This window comes from Hippocampus guttulatus, chromosome 17 (genome assembly GCF_054856545.1).
Source record: "Hippocampus guttulatus isolate MCC_2025c chromosome 17, RoL_Hgut_1.0, whole genome shotgun sequence".
NCBI lineage: Eukaryota > Metazoa > Chordata > Actinopteri > Syngnathiformes > Syngnathidae > Hippocampus > Hippocampus guttulatus.
In genome coordinates, this window is record NC_141277.1 from 14714568 (window position 1) to 14727677 (window position 13110).

Sequence of the window (13110 nt, forward strand, 5' to 3'; positions counted from 1 at the left end):
CTCCACCTGAACCATCGTCCACCCCAAATCTCCATAGACGACGAACCCATCGAGCAGGTCTCGGCGTTCCCTTACCTGGGCAGCATTATCCAGGAGGACGCCGGCCTCACGGAGGACCTCACTTACCGTATCCAGGCGGCCCACACAGCCTTTGGACGCCTCGGTCGTCGGGTCTTCAGGAATCACGCCATTTCCACCAACACGAAGATCATGGTGTATAAGTCTGTCGTCCTCCCGACCCTTCTCTATGGCGCCGAATGTTGGACCCTCTATCGGAGCAGCATCAAGAGGCTCGAGAGGTTCCACCAAGGACGACTCCGATCTCTCCTCAACGTTTCCTGGGAGGAGAGAGTGACTAATAATGAGATCCTCACCCGGGCTGGCCTCACGAGTATCGAGGCCATGATCACCCTGGCCCAACTGCGGTGGGCCGGCCACGTGCAGCGGATGAGCGACGACCGTCTCCCGAAGCAGCTCCTCTACGCGGAGTTGCTGGAGGGCACCCGTCCCCGCGGTGGCCCGAAAAGACGATTCAAAGACCAGCTAAAGGGTCATCTTCAGCGGTGCCGGATTCCCCCGGCACAGTGGGCTGACCTGGCCGCAGATCGGGCGGCCTGGCGTGGGGCTGTGCGGGGCGGGGTCCAGGTCCTCGAGACTCGACGCGTCGCTGCGGAGGAGGACCGGCGAGCGCGGAGGAAGGAGAGGGCCCGGCGACCGCCCGGCCCCCCAACCCACTTCTGTCAATCCTGCGGGCGGGGCTTTCGGGGAAGACTGGGCCTCTACAGTCATCGGAGACACAAGCACCAGGAGCCGTCGCCTTGTCCTGGGGGCCGCATTCCTCGATAACGAGGGCCTTCACCGACCGACGGAGCCCCTAACGTGACATGGAAGGAAAAAAAATAAAACTTTGCGAGATCTCGCAAAGTAATGCGAGATCTCGCAAAGTATTCCAAAGTATTGCAAGATCTCGCAAAGAATGCGAGATCTCGCAATCGTTATTTATTTATTTATTTATTTTTAATGCTCGTTGACGTGCTTCCGGGTCATCGTACGTGTAACCGAAAACAACAATTCTGGAGCGTGTTCAACCGTTCGTGAGTTGAATAGAATTTTACTTTGAAATTGGCTTGAAATGCAAAGACATTAAATCTGTCTTGATGTTAAGTACGGTTTCCAAATAAGCGAAAGACATTTGAAGCGAGTGCTGAACCAAAGAGGACTATTTCGTCGGAAAACGTTCAATGACTTGGGAGTCCTGGTTGACTTCATTCGCAACCAATTGCAGCATTCCGGACAACTACACGGTTACAGGTGGATGTACAGTAAGTGCAGAGAATATGGGCTTCTTATCAGGAAAGAGGACGTTCGTCTGGTCCTGAAAGAGTTGGATCCGAGAGGAGTGTAGTTAAGGCAAGCAAGACGTCGGAGACGACGAAACTACTTCTCCAAAGGGCCAAATTTTATATGGCACATGGACTCCTATGACAAACTGAAACCATTTGGAATTTGTATCAATGGGGCTATTGATGGTTTTTCAAGGAAAATAATGTGGCTCAATGCCTACATAACAAGTAGTGACCCGAAGTTGATTGGAGGTTACTACATCAAAGTTGCGCACCGTTTGGGGGGTTGTCCTCGAATCGTTCGAGCTGACCTTGGGACTGAAAATGGTCACGTTAAAAGGCTTCCAGTGTTTCCTGGTGCCAATACCGCCAGGCAGCACTCTTGACAGTTACTTGGATGGAGCCAGCACCGCCAATCAAAGAATTGAATATTGGTGGCGGTTTCTTCGCAGCCAGTGCATGGAGTTCTGGTTATCCCTCTTCACAGACCTCAGAGACAATGGCTTATTTGATGGTGGATTTCTGGACAAAAACATCCTACAATGTTGTTGCATGGGACTTATTCAGGTGAGTTCATACATTCTGATAGACTCATTAATTAAATGTGTATTTTTGTATGTGAGAGTGAGTTGATGGGAAAGTGGACAGGAACACGAAAGAAGGAAAGAAGATAATGGTGTGTTGTCACAGGGTGAAGGTGAAGGAAAAGTGGGGAGTGGTGAGATGTGGTACACATGAGAGGGGAGGAGTGAGACAAAAAAAGCAGCTTCATGCTAAAATGTCTTGCTCATAAAAGCTGATATGACTATGCAACTCTTATCTAATCTGTCTGTATATTATTTTCAACAGGATGAGTTGGATGACACGGCCCTAGTTTGGAACAGCCATCTCATCAGGCCCTCAAAGAACATGAATGTCCCCAGTGGTCGGCCCAACGTGATGTATACGTTACCTGAACTTTATGGTACAAGGGACTTCCTCTCCCCAGTTCACAATGAACAAGTTCAACTGTGCAAAAGCCAGTGTGTCTTTCGTTTGACCATGCCTTGTGATCCGGATGTATTTGCATTGTGTAAAAACCAAACGCTCCATTATTATATCTCCAAATCTTGAACGGTTACTCTTTGGGAATTTAGTAAGGATTTAGACCGGGTCGGTTTCGAAAAAATAAAGGCAGTGAGAACTCAGGCGTGTCAGAATCCCCGCGATTTCGCGTTGGCGCGGGCGAGGAGGCTCACGGAGGGTTCAGACCCCTTGGAGGAGTCGATTCGGATTGTCCCCGATCCAATCCTGGCCGCTGACACTACTCAGTTTTGCAAGAAATTTCTTTACCTGTAATGATTTTATCACTACTGCAGGTAGTACTATTGGGTGACCAACATAGTATCAATACAGAGGTTAACTGAATTTTAACAGTTAAAAAAAGGGATCTAAGAGATCAAAGAAAATTATCTAACGATCCATCCATCCATTTTCCACCGCTTATCCAGCGTCGGGGGCAGCAGCTTTAGTAGGGAAGCCCAGACTTCCCTCTCCCCAGCCACTTCTTCCAGCTCTTCCCGGCGGATCCCAAGGCGTTCATAGTCTCTCCAGCGTGTCCTGGGTCGTCCCCGGGGTCTCCTGCCAGTGGGTCATGCCCGGAACACCTCACCAGGGAGGCATCCAGGAGGCATCTTAATCAGATGCCCGAGCCACCTCATCTGGCTCCTCTCGATGTGGAGGAGAAGCGGCTCGACTCTGAGCTCCTCCCGGATGACCGAGCTTCTCACCTTATCTCTAAGGGAGAGACGGACACCCTGGGGAGAAAACCCATTTCGGCCACTTGTATCCGGGATCTCGTTCTTTCGATCATGACCCATAGCTCGTGACCATAGATGAGGGTTGGGTCGTAGATCGACCGGTAAATTGAGAGCTTCGCCCTTTGGCTCAGCTCCTTCTTTACCACGACAGACCGATAGAAAGTCTGCATCACAGCAGATGCTGCACTGATCCGCCTGTCGATCTCTCGCTCCCTCCTGCCCTCATTCGTGAAGAAGACCCCAAGATACTTAAACTCCTCCACCTGGAGCAAGATCTCCTCACCGACCCGGAGAGGGCACTCCACCCTTTTCCGACTGAGGACCATTGTTTCAGATTTAGAGGTACTGATCCTCATCCCAACCGCTTCACACTTGGCTGTGAAACGCTCCAGTGAGAGTTGGAGGGCTCTGCTTGAAGAAGCCAACAGTACCACATCATCTGCAAAAAGCAGAGATGCAATCCTGAGGCCACCAAAACGGACCCCTTCAACGCTTCGGCTGTGCCGAGGAAATCTGTCCATTAAGGTTATGAACAGAATCGGCGACAAAGGGTGGCCTTGGCGGAGTCCAACCCTCATTGGAAACGATTCCGACTGACTGCTGGCAATGCGAACCAAACTCTGACATCTGCAGGATAGGGACCGAGCAGCCCGTATCAGGGGGCTTGGTACCCCATACTCCCGAAGCACCCCCCACAGAACTCCCCGAGGGACACGGTCAAACACCTTCTCCAAGTCCACAAAGCACACGTAGAATGGTTGGGCGAGTTCCCACGTACCCTAAAGGACCCTGCTAAGGGTGTAGATCTGGTCCACTGTTCCACGGCTGGGATGAAAACCACATTGCTGCTCCTCAATCTGAGGCTCGACTTCCCGACGGACCATCCTCTCCAGCACCCCTGAATGAATAGACCTTACCAGGGAGGCTGAGGAGTGTGATTCCTCTGTAGTTGGAACACACCCTCCAATCCCCCCTTTTAAAAAGAGGGACCACCACCCCGGTCTGCCAATCCAGAGGCACGCTCCCCGATGACCACGCAATGCTGCAGAGGCATGTCAACCAGGACAGCCCCACAACATCCAGAGTCTAGAGGAATTCCGGGCGGATCTTATGCACCCCTGGGGCCTTGCCACCGAGGAGCTTTTTAACAACATCGGTGACTTCAGCCACAGAGATGGGAGAGCCCACCTCAGAGTCCCCAGACTCTGCTTCCTCCAAGGAAGGTGTGTTGGTGGAGTTGAGGAGGTCTTCGAAGTACTCTGCCCACCGGCTCACAACGTCCCAAGTCGAAGTCAACAGCGCCCCATCCCCACTGTACACATTGTTAGTGGTGCGTTGCTTCCCCCTCCTGAGACGTCGGATGGTGGACCAGAATTTCCTCTAAGCCGTCCGAAAGTCGGCTTCCATGGGCTCACCAAACTCCTCCCACGGCTGAGTTTTTGCCTCGGCGACCACCGAAGCTGCGCTCCGCTTGGCCAGATACCCATCAGCTGCCTCTGGTTTCCCACAGGCCATAAAGGCCCGATCTGACTCCTTCTTCAGCTTGACAGAATCCCTTACTGCTGGTGTCCACCAGCGAGTACGGGGGTTGCCGCCACGACAACCACCTTACGGCCACAACTCAGATTGGCCCCCTCAACAATCGAGGCATGGAACATGGTCCATTCGGACTCAATGTCCCCCGACTCCAAGTGCACAAATGGATACCCTTATGTTTGAACAAGGTGTTCGTTATGGACAATCCGTGACGAGCACAGAAGTCCAACAACAAAACACCACTCGAGTTCTGACCGGGTGGGCCGTTCCTACCAATCACGCCCATGTCTCACTGTCATTGCCCACGTGAGCATATAAGTCCCCTAGCAGAACAAGGGAGTCCCCAGCAGGAGTATTCTCCAGCACACCCTCCAAGGACTCCAAAAAGGGTGGGTACGCTGAGCTGCTGTTTGATGCATATGCACAAACAAGAGTCGTGTGGTGGAGGGAGGCAACCCTCTCGTCGACACGTGTGAACCCCAATGTTCAGGCACTCAGCCATGGGACAATGAGTATGTCCACACCTGCTCTCCGCCTCTCACTGTGGGCAATTCCAGAGTGGAAGAGAGTCCAAACCCTCTCGAGAGAACTGGTACCAGAACCCAGGCTGTGTGTGGAGGCAAGTCCGACTATATCCAGTTGGAACTTCTCTACATCGCACACCAGCTCGGGGTCCTTCCTTGCAAGAGAGGTGACATTCCACGTTCCTAGAGCTAGCTTCTGTAGCCGAGGATCGGACCGCCAGGGTCTCTGCCTTTGGCTGCTGCCCAGCTCACATTGCACCCGACCCCTTTGGCCCCTTCCATGGGTGGTGAGCCGATGGGAAGGGGACCCACGTTGCCTCTTCGGGCTGAGCCTGGCCGTGCCCCATGGATGTAGGCCCAGCCACCAGGCGCTCGCCAACGAGCCCCACCTCCAGGCCTGGCTCCAGAGGGGGGACCCGGTGACCCGTGTCCGGGCAAGGGAAACTTGAATCCATTTGTTTTGTTCATCATAAGGGTTTTTTGAGCTGTGCTTTGTCTGGTCCCTCACCTAGAACCTGTTTGCTATGGGTGACCCTGCCAGGGGCATAAAGCCCCGGAAAACTTAGCTCTTAGGATCATTGGGACACACAAACCCCTCCACCACGATAAGGTGATGGCTCACGGTTTGGTTGTGTATTTTCACATGTCACTGAGCGGGGATTGACCAACGCTGCCTGCACCCAAAGCCAGTGAGTTTACCACTACACTACCAGTGACAATTATCTAACAGATGAAAGAAAATTACACAATAATAAACAACAGTAGTGGGTAGCTTAATAGGAAAAAATAATAAAAATACATTATTTCCAAGCCACAATACTCCATTAATTAAATTCGAATAATCATTACAACCCAGTGTTTTGAGAGGTGGACACACTTACTTGATACGTTTCAGCGTGTTGGGTGGACACGAAACACGCGGAAAAACACAAAGGATCTCCCCTCTAAAGAAACATAAAGCAGTTTATGTTGTTTCACAGTTTAAAAAAAACATATTTACACCTTGTCACATTGTGAAGACTTGCGCTGTACAGCCGTTTGCAGGACCCACCACTGAAAGCATTCAATTTCCGAAACCACGATCTCTTATTCAACAAATATTCCAACAATCAATCACTCATCCAAATGCAACCCCGAACATGCGCTTCATGGTAAAGTAGTTACAAGTGATGGGTCCAGCAACACAGATGTGTCGACGCACGCGTAGAGCTCATAGAGCAACCCCTGCGTCGGCGCGTGTACTGCTTCAAGACAATCACGTGACCAAAACATGAACTGCGTCGACTCAGTCCAGGCTGCGTCGACGCCGCAAAAGCCCGCCAAGCTGTGTTTATAAGGAAGTGCGTCGAGTGACGCGATGGCGCCTGCCGAAACAAGCCAGCCCTCACCCTTGCTCGAATAAAAATATCTATTTGGGCAAAAGGGAAAACATACAGATTATCAGAAAAACTTGTCCGTCTGACTTCGAGCGTCGTGTCAGCTCGGCTAGCTTAGCTGTTGTCGTAGTTCAAAGCTTCTTTGATATGTGACGTGGGTTGCGTCGGCGGCGTGAGTAAGTGCTCGCGCTCACGCGCGCACAGCAGAAAGCAGCGGACTATCGACTGCTGAGGCTTCAGTTGAGTGGCATTGCTACAGTACGTGCATATTATGGAGCAGCTCTCGGAGAAACGCAAATTGTCCGCCGTGCAGAGCCATTTTGATCTCCTTTTGGAGAATAACGTATTTATTCAAATCTCCTTGTCTCACCAAGTGCCTCTAGGATTTGTTTTTTGGAAACTGTTCTAAATGCCAAATTTATTCGGTTAGTTTTTTTTCGATGACCTGTGGCAACAGTTGGATGATGAGGTTGGGAGACTGGGAAGAAGTGCAACAGCAGATGCTCTACCTGAGGTCCAGCGATACCTGGCAGAGGGGAAAATTGCACGCAGTCAAGACCCGCTGTTATAATCGAAGGACCAACACACTACTTTTCCAAACCTCTCCAACCTCGCAAAGCATTTTCTCTGTACGCTGGCATCACCAGTGCCTTGCGAGCGTGTGTTCTCCACAGCAGCATCTCCACAGCAGCATGCAAGAAACACAACAGACTGTAATTCAAAACACTGGAGCAACTTATTTTCCTGAATAAAAATATTGTGAAGACAAAGCCCACAAGCATCATCATTTCCATAATTTTCGCATTATTCAAACATGTTGAATAATACAATATGAATGCATAGATGTGAATGATATTGTCGACACGTAATCATCAAATCAGTCAGTTCAGTCTGTCAATTGGGATGCCTGCAGTGATTTTGAAAGTCCAGCAGGTGTCAGTGGTCAGCGACACAGTATCAACACAGTGTGTCATTGTGTCAACAAGTCAAGTCAAGTCAAGTCAACAGTATTTATAGAGCACTTTCAAACAGCCATCGCTGCATACAAAGTGCTGTACATGGAGCAACTTAACATGCACAATAAACAGTAAGACAAATCAGTAATAAAGGCGGTAGAAAGCACCAAACAATAAAACCAAGAACAAATCTAAGTCATGCTGAGTCGAATGCCAAAGACTACAAGTGAGTTTTGAGGAGGGTTTTGAAGATGGGCAGCGAGGAGGCTTGCCGAATGTTCAGTGGGAGATCATTCCAGAGAGAGGGACCAGCAACGGAAAAGGCTCCATCCCCTCTGAGCCTCAGTTTAGTTCTTGGTACTTCTAATAAAGTCTGGTCCACAGACCTGAGGCGCCGGGCAGGTGTGTAGGGGCGGATGAGCTCAGAGAGGTAAGGTGGCGCGAGATTATTCAGAGATTTGAAAACAAATAAGAGGATCTTGAAAATAACTCTAAAATGAATGGGGAGCCAGTGAAGGGATGCCAGAGTAGGAGTTATGTGCTCCCTCTTACGAGTACCAGTCAAGAGGCGAGCGGCGGCATTCTGGACCACACAAAGCCTGGAACACCAGCTCATGCTGGATAGTTGAAGTCAAATATTTATCTCATGGACCCATCACAACTAGTTACCAATTACCTGAATATCGCCTGGGTCATTATGACGATTATTGGTTTTTCAAGTTGGGACGAGCGGCATACACAGTTCAGTGACTATCTTCCTTCACATGCATGTCATCTTCCACTCACTTCCCGGTCTAATTCTCACTCGCGCTGATCTAGCACTACTTTTAAAGAGACAGTGCTAGCAAGACAGCCCCATTTTCAAGACAGTATCAAAGTATAGTTCACCTGGTTACATATAATATAGTAAATACCAGTCATCTCGTTACCTCTGCGTCCTAGACGTGTGTCCTAGACGTATAATTTTCCCGCGGGATGCACAGTTCCAAATAATGTGCGTTTTTGTGACGCAAGGAAATTTCTCAGTCAAAACAAAACAAAAAAAAAACTATATTACATCTTTTTTCCAGCAACTCAGTGTTGCAGTTTGACAATCGCCGCCATTGTTGTTTTGATCTCGCGTTAAGTAATTTCACGTGACGAGTTTTCCGTTCTCGCGAGACGAGATTGCAGAGATATCACAGAGGAAGCAGCCAAAATTGGACTGTTTTTTTGTGATAATAAGTTGACTTTGTGAAAGCCTTGCATCATTGGAAGCAGAGTAAATAGAGGAAAATTTATGAACTCAAAGACTGAACCATGGGATGAAATAAGAACCTATTTCTCAGCAAATATTGTATGCCTGAATTATTATTTTTTCAATTATTTTTTGTGAATTCACAGGTCCATACAGTCAATAAAAGAACCAAGTATACAAGTCCTTTATACATCTGATCTTACATAAAATTAGCTCAATTTAAAATAACCAGGACTGAGTAAGCAATACATAACGTGTAAGGACCAATAAGGAGTATAACTATATAACCTTTTTTTTAACTATAGTAAAATGAAAACAAACAAGAAAACAACAAACAGACAAGAAACAAAACAAAACCAAGTGGGGTAAACTTCTCTGAGTCGTTACGCTTTCTATTCCAGGATGTATGTCTGAATTAATTACATTTTTGCAGCATTTGTTTACAAGACATAAACCTATTATCAATTAATATTGTTGTTGTTTATGTTATTATCATATGCAATTGAATAAGTAGACCATTTCAGAATTCGAAATTTGGAACTCTCTAAATCAGGGGTGGGCAAACTTTTTGGCTCGGGGGCCGCATTGACTTTTAAAATTTGACAGAAGGGCCAGGTCAGCACGAGCTATGGTACATTAAAAAAAACTGCATTTGTTGACAGTCCATATCAAACATCAACAGAACAAAAGCATGAAAGTACAATATTATCCATCCATCCATTTTCCGAACCGCTTGATCCTCACTAGGGTCGCGGGGGGTACTTTTTTTAAATGACAAAGGTGTTGTTGATGACCTATTTTAGCCTGTGCATCGCTGCAGATGGGTTGTGATCGGACCAGTAGAAGTAGAGCGATACAGAGGTACTAGGTGGTCGAAAAGATTGCCCCGCCCCCCGTGTTCTGCAACTTCAAGTCAATGCGCCACCTGGCGGTGAAATGCCTGTCATTACAAGTCCAATTGAAATGAATGCAATCATTCACATCGAACCTTAATTGTGGACCAACCTTCGGCGGGCCGGATTAAAAAGACCAACGGGCCGGATTCGGCCCGCGGGCCGTAGTTTGCTCACAACTGCTCTAAATGCATAATGGGACTCATACTTTTCTGATCAGCGAGTCCATGGGACTCGCTGGGGTTAAACTGTAATTATCACTGTAAATATGCATTTAATCAGCACATCATTGTTTCATGAAATTTTATTGACGTTCGTGTAAAATAAATAAACTGAATTTAAAAGTAACATTTGAGTCCACACCCTTTAATGGAAGATCATAAAAAGAAATTCAAGCTAAAATAACTGCTTTGGAATAAAACAAAATCACAGCAAATTTCAGCTTAACTCACCAAACCGAACTGTTAATTTCACCCCAAATAAAACACCGAGGGGAAAATAAAACCCAACAACAACCAAAGAGAAACCAAACATGAAACATCCATCCATTTTCCGATCCGCTTTTGCTCACATGAGCCGCATTTTTAATTATATTTTTTAAACAAGCGCAAAGGTAAAAATAGCTGATTTTAGAGGCCTTTTATTTTGAAATGTAACATCAGATCAAAATGAAAGTACTTTGGTTAGATACCTGGGCTGTAGTGATGGGAATGATATTATAGTGATGCTACTTTTAGAGAGTACTTTTAGAGGCTCTTTTGGCTCGGCTCCCTAAAAAGAGTCGGCTCCCAAATGGCTCCTCAGTTTTTTTGTTGCTTAAATTAATTTACTACCAAAAATAACGTTATATTATGTGTAAAATGAATTACTAATGCAAAAAACAGACAGTATATCAAATATTTATTATTTATATGGCTTTATTTATATTCTTCTGAACATACTCAACATGGAGTACAACATGGAGTGCTACAAAAATAAAAACAAAGTACAAAGACCCATCTCAAAACAAGGTCAACAAAAAGTTCCAATCTCTGAATGTGTATATTTATAAGCATTTAACTATTTACTGTAAAACAACATAAGTAAGATTTGAATACCACACAACAAATTATAAACTAAAATTTGTAAAACAAAAAGAAAAAAGCAGCTTCCGGGTAAAGGGTTTAGCTTGTCTTTAGCGAAGATTGGCATTTAGAAAAACCAAGTGCCTCAGCTTTGAGGGGTTGATCCTGTTTCTCCTCTCTGTTAATATTTGCCCTGTTTTGGAGAAGATTCTCTCTGAGGGGACAGATGTTGCAACAACACACAGCCAACACAAAATGGCTGAAAATCACTTGCAATCATTTTACCCAGTTCCTCGTCAATTATGTTCTGTTTTGCTGGTTTTATAGCTTTTTGCATAAAGTGGCTCATAGAGCTCTGGGTTGTACATCTAGGCAGTTGTGACATTGCAGCAGCAGCAGCAACAGTTGCAGACACACTAGCACCTTCATTAATAGCTGGTTCCTGTGCTTGTCTTTTCTCTTCAAATTGCACTGATGGGTGGACTTTTCTGATGTGCCTGTGCAGGTTATTTGTGGCGCCTGATCGATGGGATATTTTAACCTTCCACAGTCTACACGCTGCCTTTGAACTATCAATTAAATTGAAATGAGTCCAAATTTCACTGCGTTTCCTATCCATTTTATCACCTTTACGCTTTCCACCGTGTTGTTTTTTTCGCTAACTTGCTCTCTCGTCTCCTCGTTTGTCTTGTTCGCGTGCTGCTCAGTGTGCTGCTGTCTTCTCTAACCCCTCCCCCTTCTCTAAACTGCAGCGTGTGTGTGTGTGTGTGTGCGTAACCCTCCCCTTCCTCTTCTACCACGGATCTTGACCAATCACGTGCGGCTTTAACCGAAGGGGGGAAAAAAACAGGAGAAAAAAAAAGTCGGCTCCTATTCGGACGGGCTCCCATCGTTCACTTCAAGAGCTCTAAGAGCCGGCTCGTTCGCGAACGACACATCACTACTGGGCTGGCATAGTGTGCCCTCGACCTGGTCTGGTTGCAGGAAAACAAAAATTCATTAATTTATTCATTCATTTATTTTTCCGAACCGCTTGATCCTCACTAGGGTCGCGGGGGGTGCTGGAGCCTATCCCAGCCGTCTTCGGGCAGTAGGCGGGGGACACCCTGAACCGGTTGCCAGCCAATCGCAGGGCACACAGAGACGAACAACCATGCGCACTCACGCCTAGGGACAATTTAGCGTGTTCAATCAGCCTACCATGCATGTTTTTGGAACGTGGGAGGAAACCGGAGCACCCGGAGAAAACCCACACAGGTCCGGGGAGAACATGCAAACTCCACACAGGGAGGCCGGAGCTGGAATTGAACCCGGTACCTCTGCACTGTGAAGTCGACGTGCTAACCACTGGACTACCGGGCCGCCCTTCATTAATTTATTTATCTATTTTTTTCATAAGGTGACATTTTAGTGATTGACAGAGAGTTAACATTGACTTTATTTTCTGTCTCAATTTCAGAACGCTTCTTAGTACTATTCTGAGAGAGTTTTCATTCTCTCTGGGTGAACTCGTCGTTGCCTGACCGCCAAGAAATTATTTTAAAACATTATTTGCTATTATTATCTACTGGTCAGGAAGGCCAGTTCTGTCCTGGGCTGCTCCCTCGACACTCTGGAGGAGGTGGGCAACAGGAGGATGCTAACTAAGCTAAAAGCTATGATGGACAGTCCCTCCCACACCCTCCAGCCCGCCCTGACAGCACTAGGTAGCTTCTTCAGCCAGAGACTGTTACACCAGCGCTGCAAGAAGGAGAGATACCGCCGCTCGTTCCTACCGACTGCTGTCAGGCTGCTGAATAAAATAATAATAATAATAATATTAATAATAATTAAATGATGTGGAAAACAACTGTAAATAGCACTGCGATTTATCCATTTTGTATTTATATTGCACTTAATTGAACGGTGTTTGTTTGTTTTTTCTTCTTCTTTCTGCCTACATTCTTGCTGCTGGAGGCTGTAAATTTCCCCAGTGTGGGACAAATAAAGGATATCTTATCTTATCAATCTTGCTGCTGTAGACAGTAAAGTTCCCCAGTGTGGGACAAATAAAGGATATCTTAATCTTATTTTCAATCCAATCCGTTGACGGTTTGAAAAGTTTTTATTTTGAAGGCGGTCAATGGCGCTCGCTGTCGGCAGATTTCCGTCATGCAGAGAACTGTATTAACAATCGCTGGTTTGACCGCAGTGGTTTGACTGCAGTCTCGGACTGGGACACGAGGAGGGAAGGCACTCTTTACCAAATTCTCCTGAATTTGAGGTCAACGTGCTCAAACCTCCACTCGAGGCGTCCACCATCACCTCGCTGGACCAAAACGTCTTTCATTGAAGCTTCATGCCCGATTAAAGTCGTCTCTGTGTACGTTGATGTTTCTCGGC

At 47.0% G+C, this 13110-nt stretch overlaps 2 pseudogenes across 1 annotated transcript in view; both read left to right on the forward strand.

The window, feature by feature from the left end:
* The first annotated feature begins 701 nt into the window (after positions 1–701).
* LOC147192214 (uncharacterized) lies at positions 702–13060 on the forward strand (annotated as a pseudogene).
* LOC147192215 (uncharacterized) overlaps positions 12883–13110 on the forward strand; it is a 30359-nt pseudogene continuing 30131 nt past the window's right edge. Inside the window, exon 1 of the transcript XR_015103563.1 lies at positions 12883–13090. The product of XR_015103563.1 is annotated as an uncharacterized LOC147192215 (transcript). The remainder of the gene's footprint in view (positions 13091–13110) is intronic.